General features: G+C 38.7%; 1 pseudogene; it reads right to left on the reverse strand.

The window, feature by feature from the left end:
- LOC107557936 (guanine nucleotide-binding protein subunit alpha-12-like) overlaps nt 1–4,967 on the reverse strand; it is a 7,091-nt pseudogene extending 2,124 nt beyond the window's left edge.
- Between the last annotated feature and the right edge of the window lie 7,322 nt (nt 4,968–12,289).

A 12,289-nucleotide genomic window follows, 5' to 3' on the forward strand; every position in this document is an offset into this window, starting at 1 on the left:
TTAAGCACTAATAATTTACCATCATTGAGAAAATTGAATAAAACCAGCAAATACAAATCAAAAAGTGACACTCTTGGTAGTCTGCTTTTTATTTTGATAGCACTCTATACAGATAAACTTCACAACAAACAATAACAAATGCAACTGATAATCCTTTATGGATCCAGTAAAACTTACAGTTACAGTGGTAAAATATTATGCACTGATTCAGTGCACAGTAAAAATGATATGTAATATTAAAAAGTATATGTAGTACAAGTTGTAGTAAAGTGAATAATATAAAAAGCGAGTACAACAGTATATAATAGATTTATAATAGAATAAATTACATGTATAATACCAAAATAAATAAATGAATAACAATAGATGAATAAAAGCAAGTAGAATATGTAATATCAAGGGTGGAATAATACAGAATAGACAATAATTCGTGAGATTTTGAGTGAAAACCTCGTTCCATCAGCAAGGGCATTGAAGATTAAACGTGGCTGGGTCTTTCAGCATGACAATGATCCCAAACACACCGCCCGGGCAATGAAGGAGTGGCTTCGTAAGAAGCATTTCAAGGTCCTGGAGTGGCCTAGCCAGTCTCCAGATCTCAACCCCCTAGAAAATCTTTGGAGGGAGTTGAAAATCCGTGTTGCCCAGCGACAGCCCCAAAACATTACTGCTCTAGAGGAGATCTGCATGGAGGAATGGGCCAAAATACCAGCAACAGTGTGTGAAGACTTACAGAAAACATTTGACCTCTGTCATTGCCAACAAAGGGTATATAACAAAGTATTGAGATGACATTTTGTTATTGACCAAATACTTATTTATTGCTCACTGTAAATATTGTGCTCATAACACAATTTACTTTATGATATAAACTACAATATAAAAGTTAAAACTTAAGAATTAATTTAAACTTTGATTTCATATAAAGTCTCAGCTTTCACAGCTTAATAGCGATATCGATAGCTATTGATAGTCTGACACTGGTGGCTAATTAAGCTGTCAACATAAAGCTAAAAATGACCAAAAAAACATACATAAACAACTGTTCAGTCTTACCTGTGAAAGATAATACCCCGATCTGTTTTTATTATTGTGCGATATGTCTATGGTCACGTTAGCCTGATGGGACCAAACTCCCTTTGTGATTTTAAAACGTAAAGACAGTACCCAGATTTGAATACTACAGTCAGATTTAACTTCTACTGTTAATAAGATTTTGGTAGGCTACTATTAGATGGATAGCCTAAATGTCCTAATACAGATGGGCTACCTGTTGTTGTTTTTTTTAAATGTGATTGTTGGTACATTTTACCAGTTTCAAAAAAATACTTTCAAAACAAAAATTAAAATAGGAAAAATATACAATATGAAAATAATTGAAGACAAAATGTGTTTTACTGAGAAAAAACCAGATTTGGTTTTTAAAAAGCCTTTTTCCAAGAGGTACATCTGGAAAAAGGGGGGTCGTCTTATATTCGGGCCAATACGGTATTTTCCACATACTGTACATTTTTGTTGCTCCTCTATGCCCCGCCTTTCTGAAACATGTCAATTTTTACAAAGCTCATCGTTCTGAAAAGCGCGGTGTGCTCTGATTGGCCAGCTATCTAGTGCGTTGTGATTGGCCCAATTCCTCAAGCGTGTGACAGAAAAATGTAATGCCCCTTACCAGGTTCAGGAAACTTTCCTTTGTAAAATGCGCTGCACGCACGCTGCACGCACAAAATTTGGGTTGTACTGTTCTGGAACAGTGATGTAAATAAAACTTAACCACTGATTTCTAGTTGTGTCCTCTTTTGGAAGGCCAAACAAAGTAGTTTGGTTTTCGCAACGAAACACAGTGTCTCCACGACAGTGGCGGCGGCAACAATACTACAGCGAGAATAAAAGTTATGCCATCTTTCTTTGCGTATACATTTGGGTGGTGTTATGCAATCTTCCCACACAGTGACGTAGGAAGGCTTGGCTGAGCGTTCACTTTTATAAAGAATATCTCTTTGGGTTTGAGACGTTAATCTTTGCAACATTACGGATCTTCTGTATAACAGCTTTTAACACTCCAAAGACAAAGGAAAACATTAAATCACATCATATGACCCCCTTTAAGACAGGGTAATCAGCAGAAAAACTACAACTAGACTACAAATACACAGGACTGAAGAACTGAATAGGCTTTAAAATAAAGGACATGACCCAGAACACAGAAAACAAACCAAAACCATAATATATTTCATTTTTTCCCCCTCAGAATTATTTATATCTATAAATAATAAAAAATTATTTATTTTAGTTTATATCTTGCAATTTTGAGTTTATATTTCACAATTCTGAAAAAAAGTCAGAATCATGATTGAAATTAAAAATTGCAAGAAAAAAAGCCTAAAAAATAGATATGTTACAGATCCACCCACAGCAGTTCTTAGCTCTACCAACAGCACTGTCAACAGCGCCACCACCGGAGCAAATAGGGAACACTAACCAATTAATGCAGGATTTATCTTAAAGGAACACTCCACTATTTTTGAAAACAGGCTCATTTTCCAGCTCCCCTAGAGTTAAACAGTTGAGTTTTACCATTTTCGAATTCATTCAGCCAATCTCTGGGTCTGGCGGTAGCACTTTTAGCTATAGCTTAACATAGATCATTGAATCTGATTAGACCATTAGCATCTCGCTCAAAAAATGACCAAAGAGTTTCTATATTTTTCCTATTTAAAACTTGACACTTCTGTAGTTACATCGTGTACTAAGACTGACGGAAAATTAAAAATTGCGATTTTCTAGGCCGATATGGCTAGGAACTATTCTCTCATTCCGGTGTAATAATCAAGGAACCTTGCTGCCGTACCATGGGTACCATTTCAGCGCCTGAAAATAGGCAAACTTCCGTCAACATAACCAACGTGACCACCTGCTTGCACAGAGAGAGTGCTGGGGACTATTTTCAGGCGCTGCTTAATATCATTGCAATGATCTATGCTAAGCTACAGCTAAAAGTACTACCGCCAGACCTGGAGATCGGCTGAATGGATGCGAAAACGGTAAAACTCAACTGTTTAACTCTAGGGGAGTTGGAAAATGAGCCTATTTTCAAAAATAGTGGAGTGTTCCTTTAAAGAACTATATTATTCATCTATATTTATTCATCTATCTCGTTAAAAAAAGCATAGATAAATACAACAGAACAAAAATATATAAATTAGTTAAATAGTGCTTTAGGTTTTTCAGGTCTGTATGCAGTAAGTCACTGTATAAATTCAATTTAGAATAATCTTTTTCAAAGCTACAAAAGTTATTTTTTCAAAAGCAATGAGTCTTTTTCTCTTTGTCTTTTGTTGTTTGATTAACATTAAAGACAGAAAGAGGCAGCTCTATTAAGCTGCTGTCACTTTAAGACCTACAGTAATGCACGCCTAATGATCCAATATATTGACACAGATCTGATTTCTTTCTCAATTGTTTATGTTTCTCAAATGTTTGTTTATTTAAGATATAACGATATTGAGTTCTCCTTAGCGCCTGCTTGTGTTTCAGTGGTTTAAATTCGCATACATATTTAAATTGGCAAGACCTAAAAACACTCTCATCACACTTTATGGTGGTTGAACTGTACAATGATGAACCATGGGGGTGGGTCTGTACGGATCACAGATCAAGTACAATCCGTTACATTGGAAAGGAACCAAAAATAATATTTGCTATGGGCTCCCATTAAACACTAAAGAAGTTCACCCTGCTGTTGTTTACATCCACAGTCAAAACTCGGAGCTGTGAAAAGGGTCCATATGTGACCATAATAATAGATGTCACTTAAGCAAATATGTGCTAGCATTTCACATCACTTCAGCAAATACTTACGATTCACTCAACTACTCACCATTTGGCCAATACGATGGATATTGTTAAAGAAGTACTTTACTGATTCATACTGCATAAAAACAGAAAAGATGAGTGCTTATTTTCATAGCGTTCCCTCATGCACTCATTGAAACAGTATACCGAGTCCTAATTGTGAAGTGACAACTGAATACTACAAAATACTCTTAGCATTTACTCACCCTTATGTTGTTCTAAACCTGTATGTTTTCTTTATTTTATTGAGCACACAAAAATTGACAATAGGTAGAATATTGACTTAAACAGTATTGACCAGGCACTGTCAAGATCCAAAAGCAGCATTTTAATAGTTCATATGAAATGAGGGCTTTATCTATTGTAGCTCCCAAATCTCATCGATTTTTGTTCATTCTATGCAGTGTATATATTGCACATTGTCAGTGTATATTGGTTGTATGGAAAAAAGCAGCAGAATGTTAAAGATGGTTGTGTATAGATATGCACAATAAAACACATACCAAATTAAAAGTCGCTCCTCCTGCAATGAGCTTCTTGAATCCCAGAATCCTTCCAGAGAGAATCAATAGCTTCAACATAAGGTTGAAATGTACAGGGCTCCAACGTTACACGCCAGTTGCAAGACCTGAATAACATTTCATCCATCTCATTGGTGAGTTTTGCAAAGGAATGTCCAATTTATTTATTTCTTGAACACTCTCATACCCTATAAAACAAAAAAAAAGAAAAATGTCAGGAAAAAGGATGATCAGTTCTGTTTATTATAATGTATAATGTACATAATGATACATTGATTGTCTCAGATGGTAATAGAGTGGGGGAACTATGACGTCACTTTGTATGCGGATCTGCTGTTAGCATCGCATTGGTTCCCTCTACAAAAGGCCAGTGGGATTTTTCCATAGGCTTTTGGATTAGCACAAAAAATAAGCTCTGTGTTCAATCATAGTTCATGAAACTTACACGTTTTGTCCATCAAGATAATTTTCACAAAATAATATACATTTTATGAATATTTTGATGCCTAAATAAAAGTGCCAGAACTTAAAAGCTAAACTTAGGCTATAAACGAACTACACACGGTTGCTCGCCTTCAACGTCACCACCACCATGCTTCCCACAACTTTTCAAACTTATTTTTAACACGTTCAGTGAAAAGGATTTACTCTGCATATGAATTTTAATCCACGCTACATTAACCTTTTCATATAAACTGGAATAAATACAAAACTAGAGCCAAACTAAACTGAAATGAGACATTAAATACTAGTATAGTGAATAAATGAAATAATCATAACTAAAGGACACATGAAAGCACGTATTTCTGTACATTTCGAAATAAGGTGCATTAAAAGTGAATAAATCTTTGATTAATATGAATAATTTAATTAAAAACGTGTCTCGTAATCTATTAAATAACAGCAGAGTGAGCGAGTTTTTAGATATGGTAAGATTAAAATTATTTTAGTGAATAAAGTACCACATTTCAGCTATCGTTTTGTTAGGATCGGTACACAAAATTTAATTTTATCCTTGCTTCTAGAAAATCCTCAATCTATATGTTTTCTAACAGCTGCTTGTGGCCGTAAACATTTAATTTTAACGTGGCTTTAAGCACTATGCATCGTTAAAGTTTCACTTTCACTGTGACTAAGCCGATAAATGTGGTGTTTGTTTAACGTTACATGGAATAATCATATGAGTTTACCTTATGGTCCGAATCCAGAGTCTCCCTATCAGGAAGCAATAAAACGAGCATCATCTGAAGACTTGTTGCATTTCGGGGCAAAGCAAAAAAAAAAATTTATTGGTTACTATTACGGTAAACTATGAATTGGTTATTCTACAATTAATTGTAATATAAATTATACTACAATTGGAAAATACTATAAACTGATAAACTGTTCAGCGTGATGACGTTTAATGTCACCCACAGCGCCTGTAGTCCCATTTAGCAACTTGCTAGCAACCACCTTTTTTAAGAAACGTAACAGTTTTAAAAAAATCACGAGTGGGGTGTAACTGGTGTGTTTTATGTCGTAGAACAAAACGTGAACATATCTCGAGTTTGTGTGAACCATGGACCTTATTTTAGGGGATTTAACCAAACTCCCATTCAAAAAACCCATTGGTCTGGGACGATGGAACCGGAAGTGCTAAAATCTCACTTCCGGGTTTTTGCCTACAAAGTGACATCATAGTTCCACCACTCTATAGCATGTAGATTTAAAGGGGTCATATGATGTTGCTAAAAAGAACATTATCTTGTGTATTTGGTGTAATTAAATGTGTTTATGCGGTTTAAGATTAAAAAAACACATTATTTTCCACATACTGTACATTATTGTTTCTCCTCTATGCCCCACCTTTCTGAAATGTGTCGATTTTTACAAAGCTCATCGGTCTGAAAAACAAGGTGTGCTCTGATTGGCCAGCTATCCAGTGCGTTGTGATTGGCCGAATACCTCAAGCGTGTGACGGAAATGTTACGCCCCTTACCATACTGTGATGCCCTGTCAGGCCGGAGCGTAACATAAAACCATGTCTGCATTTGTGATCGGAGAAATGACAAACTACAAACACTACTCTACACTGCCCAAAACTCGCATTTGAATCATCAGTGGCAAATTCTTTAAATAAAAAAAACTTACTTACAGTCTGTGAGTCAGAACAGCCGGCATTGTAGTCTACACTATCAGGATCAGGAAACAGTCCTCCATTAAATGTGCTGCACACATCTGAATATTTGGGTTGCACTGTTCTGGAACAGTGTTGTAAATACAACTTAACCACTGATTTCTAGTCGTGTCCTCTTTTGGAAGGCCAAACAAAGTAGTTTCGCTTTCACAACGAAACACAGTGTCTCTACGGGATGGCGGCGGCGGCAACAATACTACAGCGAGAATAAAAGTTACGCCTTCTTTCTTTGTGTGAACATTTGGCCGGCGTAATGCAAATCTTCCAAGGTAGGCACGCCCAGGGCACGCGATTCATACGCCCACAGTCGGTTATGATTGGTCGACAGACAGAGTCAAATCTGATTGGCTAAAGAGTATGAGTGTATGAGAGTATGACTGGCCGCTAGAGGCTGGCTGCAAAAGGGAGTCAATCCCATAGACCCCCCATGTTAAAATGCCCAACTTTACAGCAGAAAAAAACATGTTTACAAAAATTACTTTGGTCTATATAGCTAATTTTACCCTTCATGACATCTGTGAGGGGGGTGAATTTTTGTATAACTCATCCGTTTAAATTATATTAAGCCTTAAATTATATAGAGCCTTAAATTTCTGCATAATTAAGGGCGTGGCCACTTGAGTGACAGGTGGATTGCCGCTGCTGTCACCACCGTCGAGCTAGGTGGGTGTGGTTTCAGCAACCTGCTTCCGCCTCTTTGCCCATTTTCGATTATCCGGGAGTGACACGCGGTGACGCGCAGCCAAGATGGCGACGGCCCGCTCCACCCACTCTGGGCTTCAAAAACGCTCTGAGGGAAACGTCACGGACACTACGTCCATGTTTTTATACAGTCTATGGTAATATTCGGTTCCTGTGAAAAACTGTTCCCGTGGGTGGAGTTTACGTGAATATCATAGACTGTATAAAAACATATTCATTAGTTCCCTTGTTGTGGGCGTGTCCTTGAAACAACGCGCAGACGAATGGAACTGAAAATATTAGTGCACGCTCCTCAAATCGCTACTTGTTTAAGGGATTATTTTGAACAGGCAATTGAAGTATTACTGGACGTCATTATAAGTTGGTTTGAACTTCTTTACTAGGTGCTCAACACATGTTCAACTACACAGATACTTTCGGTACATGCATGTACGTATTGCGTAACACCACATATTACGTATCACAACATCAAGTATTGAGGATACATTTGACTGTGTGTTTTCTTACTTCCCGGCCGTCTACACTTTAAAGTAACTGAGAATTCTTCAAGGTGGCAAAGAGAATTTACTGAGGGACCACTGAGGGACTGTTATTCTTTATTAACATATATATATATATATATATATATATATATATACAGTATATATATACATATTCCATAAACAATAAGACGTTCCAGGCTTTTTTTTTTCAGTGGAGTGCCCATTATAACAGCAATGAACATTAATAAACTGGTTACTTACAGAAATAAACATTCAGTCCATATTTGGAACTCTTTTTTCTGCTTAACTTTTCATTTAGCTTTACACATTGTCCTTGTATTGCACTGGCTTAATTATGATTCATCCAGACCTTGTGCGTGTTGGTACTGCTGTCTCATTGCATATATTATCTGTTTTTGTTTCAAGAGGTTGAGTGATTTTGCTTTCGACTGTATCCTTGTAGCTTTGTTCAACCACATCTCTTTTAGGTGTTTTGGCGAATTGCACTTTCTTCTGGATGTTCTTTGTTTGTGTTGCATACATCTCACGAAGATGGCTCCTGGTACGTCTGATTGTGTTTCCATTTGGTGTTTGAACCAAGTAGCTTTTTGGCTCCCAGCACTTTTCCACTATAGTCCCTGGGTGCCATGTTCTCCTCTCCTTGTCCAGCACTCTTTACACACTGTCCGCGGAACAGTGGAGGTAAGTCTCTACCACTACATTGACCATGATGTGTTTTCATAATTGTTTATTTTTTTCCAGGTATTGTCTGTGTTCCAGTTTCCCTGGATCTGCATGACTTGGTAAGAGTGTGGTGATAGGTCTGCCAAGGAGCAATTCTGCAGGGGATGGTAGATCACTGTCAATGGGCGTCGCTCGCACTTGCAACAAGGCTACTTGTACATCTCCTTTGTGTTGTATTGTTTTTTTGATGATGGATTTAATGTGTCTCACATGTCTTTCAATAAATGCATTACTTTTTGGGTAGTGCGGTGAACTTGGGGTGTGTTTTATTGCCCAATCAGCTATGAATTTTTTGAAGGGTTGTCCTGTGTACTGTGGTCCATTGTCTGTCATTATTTCATCTGGTCGACCAAATAAAGTGCAACTGTGCAACTGCATGGCTGCTTACTGGAATGGGCATTTCATCAACCAAAGGATATTTGGAATACCTGTCCACAGTAAGTAGGCACTGATGTCTGTGAATCTCAAACAGATCAGATGCCAGGTACTGCCACGGCTTTGTGGGTGTTTTGTGTGGAATGAGCGGTTCTTTTGGTAGTGCGTCTTGGTGCTCTGCACAGGTACTGCAGGACTTGCACATTTTTTCAATGTCTGTGTTTATCTTTGTCCATTACACACTCTCTCGAGCCAACCAGCGTGTTTTTTCGATACCTTGGTGGCCTGCATGGAGCTGAATCAGAATGTCGGTGGTCATAGATTCTAGAATAAGCACTTGTCTGCCTTTGAAGACAACTCCTGCTTTTATGGCGAGTTCATCTCTGAAAGGTCAATAGCTGCGTAGGTCTTTTGGCAGGTCTTGTATCTTATCTGGCCATCCCTGATGGATGATTTCTTTTAATGCACTGAGCTTGGGGTCCTTTGCAGTCTCAGTTCTGAGATCCTCCTGCTTATTCAGAGAAAAGTTTACAATTGTGATAGTATGATGCTCAGGGTCTTCAAATTCTGCATCCAGTCCATCAATGCGTTCATCAAGTTTAATATCTTCGTTGTTTTCAGGGTTTGGCAGGCGGCTGAGACTATCTGCAAGAATCATTTGGTTTCCAGGACGATACATGATGCTGTAGTTATATCCCTGTGTCTTGATCAGCATTCGTTGCAGTCTGGGAGGAGCAGCATGTAGAGGCTTCATGCATATGGTGACGAGAGGTTTGTGGTCAGTTACCACAATGAATGATTTGCCATACAAGTATGTGTGATATTGCTGCATACCATACACAATAGCAAGCATTTCTCTTTCAATCTTGATTGACATTCAGTTAGTGTTTTTAAACCGAAAGCAACGGGCCTGTTGTCTTGCACCAGTGCTACACCAATGACTCTCTGTGATGCATCTACCTCCAATGTGAGGGTGGTTGCGGGGTTGTAGTATTTTAAGCAAGCATCGACAGTCACTGTCGTCTTTAGGTCTTCGAAGCAATTCTGATAATCACTGTCCCAAATCCACTGTGAGTCGCTTTTCAGCAGTCCTCTCAGATTGTGGGCTTTATCTGCAAACTTCGGAATGTAGGGTGACAGGTAGTTCATCATGCCCATAAATCGATGGAGATCATCCTTGCTTTGTGGCGTTGGCATTTTTTGTATGTCTTGTACTTTGGCTGGGTCTGGTCTGATACCTTTGTCTGTGTACAGATTGCCAAAAAAGGATATGCTCTGCTGCTTGATGATACACTTGTCACTATTAAACACAAGTCCAGTTTCTGCAGCTCTTTCCATTAGACCTATCAGATTCCTGTCATGATCCTCCTCGTCAATGCCACATACTGCAACGTCATCTGCTATGCCGATTACACCATGAAGACCTTCAAGAATTTGGTCCATTTTAGCTCGAAAAAGGTCTTGGGTCACACTGAGACCAAATGGTAAGCGTCTCCAGCAGTATCTGCCAAAAGGAGTGCGGAACGTGGTTAGGATTTGTGATTCCTCATCAAGATGTATCAACCAGTATCCAGCTTTTGCGTCTAGCTTGCTGAAGACTTTTGCATTTGCTAATTTTGGGTTTAGTTCTTCCAGAGTCGGAATCTTGTGAGGGCACCTCTTCAGGCTTGCATTTAGTTTCTGTGGGTCTAAACAGATCTGCAGCGACCCGTCTTACTTTGTGCTGAAGGCAAGGCTGGAACACCAATCCATGTGCTCTTCTACTGTTTGCAGGACTCCTTGATTAACAAGTTTGTTAAACTAATTTTGAAGTTTGTCTTTGATGTGGATACTGCATTTACGTGGGGGGTCAATGAATGGATTGGCACCTTCCTTTAGGATGAGCTTTGCTGTGCCTTTGAAACTGCCTATTTTATCAAATTGGTCTGGGTATTTATCTTTCAGTTCTTTGATGCTTTTTATGTGTTGTCGGGTACTCTCGTTTGTTTGTCTTCCCTCCTTCACATTGTTTTCCTTTTCCGCCATCACATCAACATTTACTGTCACAAGACTGAGGAGCTCACATGTGGGTAGGCCAACCACAGCTGGTCCAGGTACATCAACAACGTAAAACTTTGCATCTATCCATCTGGATTCTTTGTACTGGCATGGCATGCTGATAGTTCCGAAGCAGGGAATTACATCACCAGTGTATGATGTTAATTTTACATTGCATGCTGGCTTAAGATGTTCCATGCTTTGTCTCGATGTACCATACATCTGCTTGAATGTACGAAATGGAAGTGAAATGGAAGTGTGTTTCCAGATGCCCCGGTATCTATTTTCAGGCGAAGCGTGTATCCATGTCCTTGCAGGAAGGGTGATTTAACATTCAGAGTTGTGTATGCCTCATCCCTGGGTGGTTTCACATGGATGCTGTGCATGCACTTTGCACTGATACGTGATGAAGTAAAAGTGTTTTTGGTATGCATACTCGTCATCATCTTTAATGCTATCTACAACATCGATGCTGAGTTCATCTTTGCATTTGTAGTCTTTCCTTGGGTTGATGTGGCTTTGGTATCTGTTGCGTGTTCGTGACTCACTCCTTCTGTGCTGGTTGGATAGTTGTCTTTGTCGTCTGCTCTTTTCACAACACTTTGCCCAGTGGCCTCTTGTTACCACACATAGAGCATGTATCATTGTTTGCCGGACACTGTCTTGGCTTGTGGTTCGTGTCACAGTTTTGACATGTTCGTCCTCTAGTTATAGTATGGACCTTTTCAGTGTTTGACATGCCAAGCTGTTGTATCTGTTCGTTTCCAGCTGCTAAGGCTTCATACTTTCTCCCCTCTGCTAGTACGTCAGCAATGGGATGACCTTTGGGCTTGCTGTAGAGATCATTTCTGAGAGCATCAAAAGGAGTACTGGCAATGATAAGCTCAACAAGACGTTCATTAAGCTCCTTGTTGGTAAGTTGGCATTTTAGTGCTAAAGTTCTGGCTCTAGTCACAAAGTCATCAATGCTCTCATTTGGTTTTTGCCTGTATTGCATGAGATGGAGCCTGTGAATTCTAAAGATCACATTTAATTTTAGTTGTCCTTCAAAAAATTCCACAAGGCTTTTTCTTATCTGCATCACTGAGCCCACTTGCATTGAGTCGCTTCAATTTCAATCTCCAATTCCTCTACAAATTTTCCTAGCTTGTTTTCCTGCATCTGTTATCTCTTCATCCTCCAGGCACAGATTCATTTTTTGTCTGAATAAAGACCAGTGGCGGCTCGTCGGTGGAGGCTGAGCTCTCACAGCCTCCCCATAATTATGGGGTGAAAATGGGAGGAGGACGATTTAATGTTAATAAAATTCACAATTCATTTCAGTTCATGTCTCAGAATGTGTATTTTTTGTTTGTAATTTCACAGTTGGTAATACCATAACGTGAAAGTGCCACTTT

The sequence above is a fragment of the Sinocyclocheilus grahami genome, unplaced genomic scaffold (assembly GCF_001515645.1).
Source record: "Sinocyclocheilus grahami isolate Dianchi unplaced genomic scaffold, SAMN03320097.WGS_v1.1 scaffold625.1, whole genome shotgun sequence".
Lineage (NCBI taxonomy): Eukaryota > Metazoa > Chordata > Actinopteri > Cypriniformes > Cyprinidae > Sinocyclocheilus > Sinocyclocheilus grahami.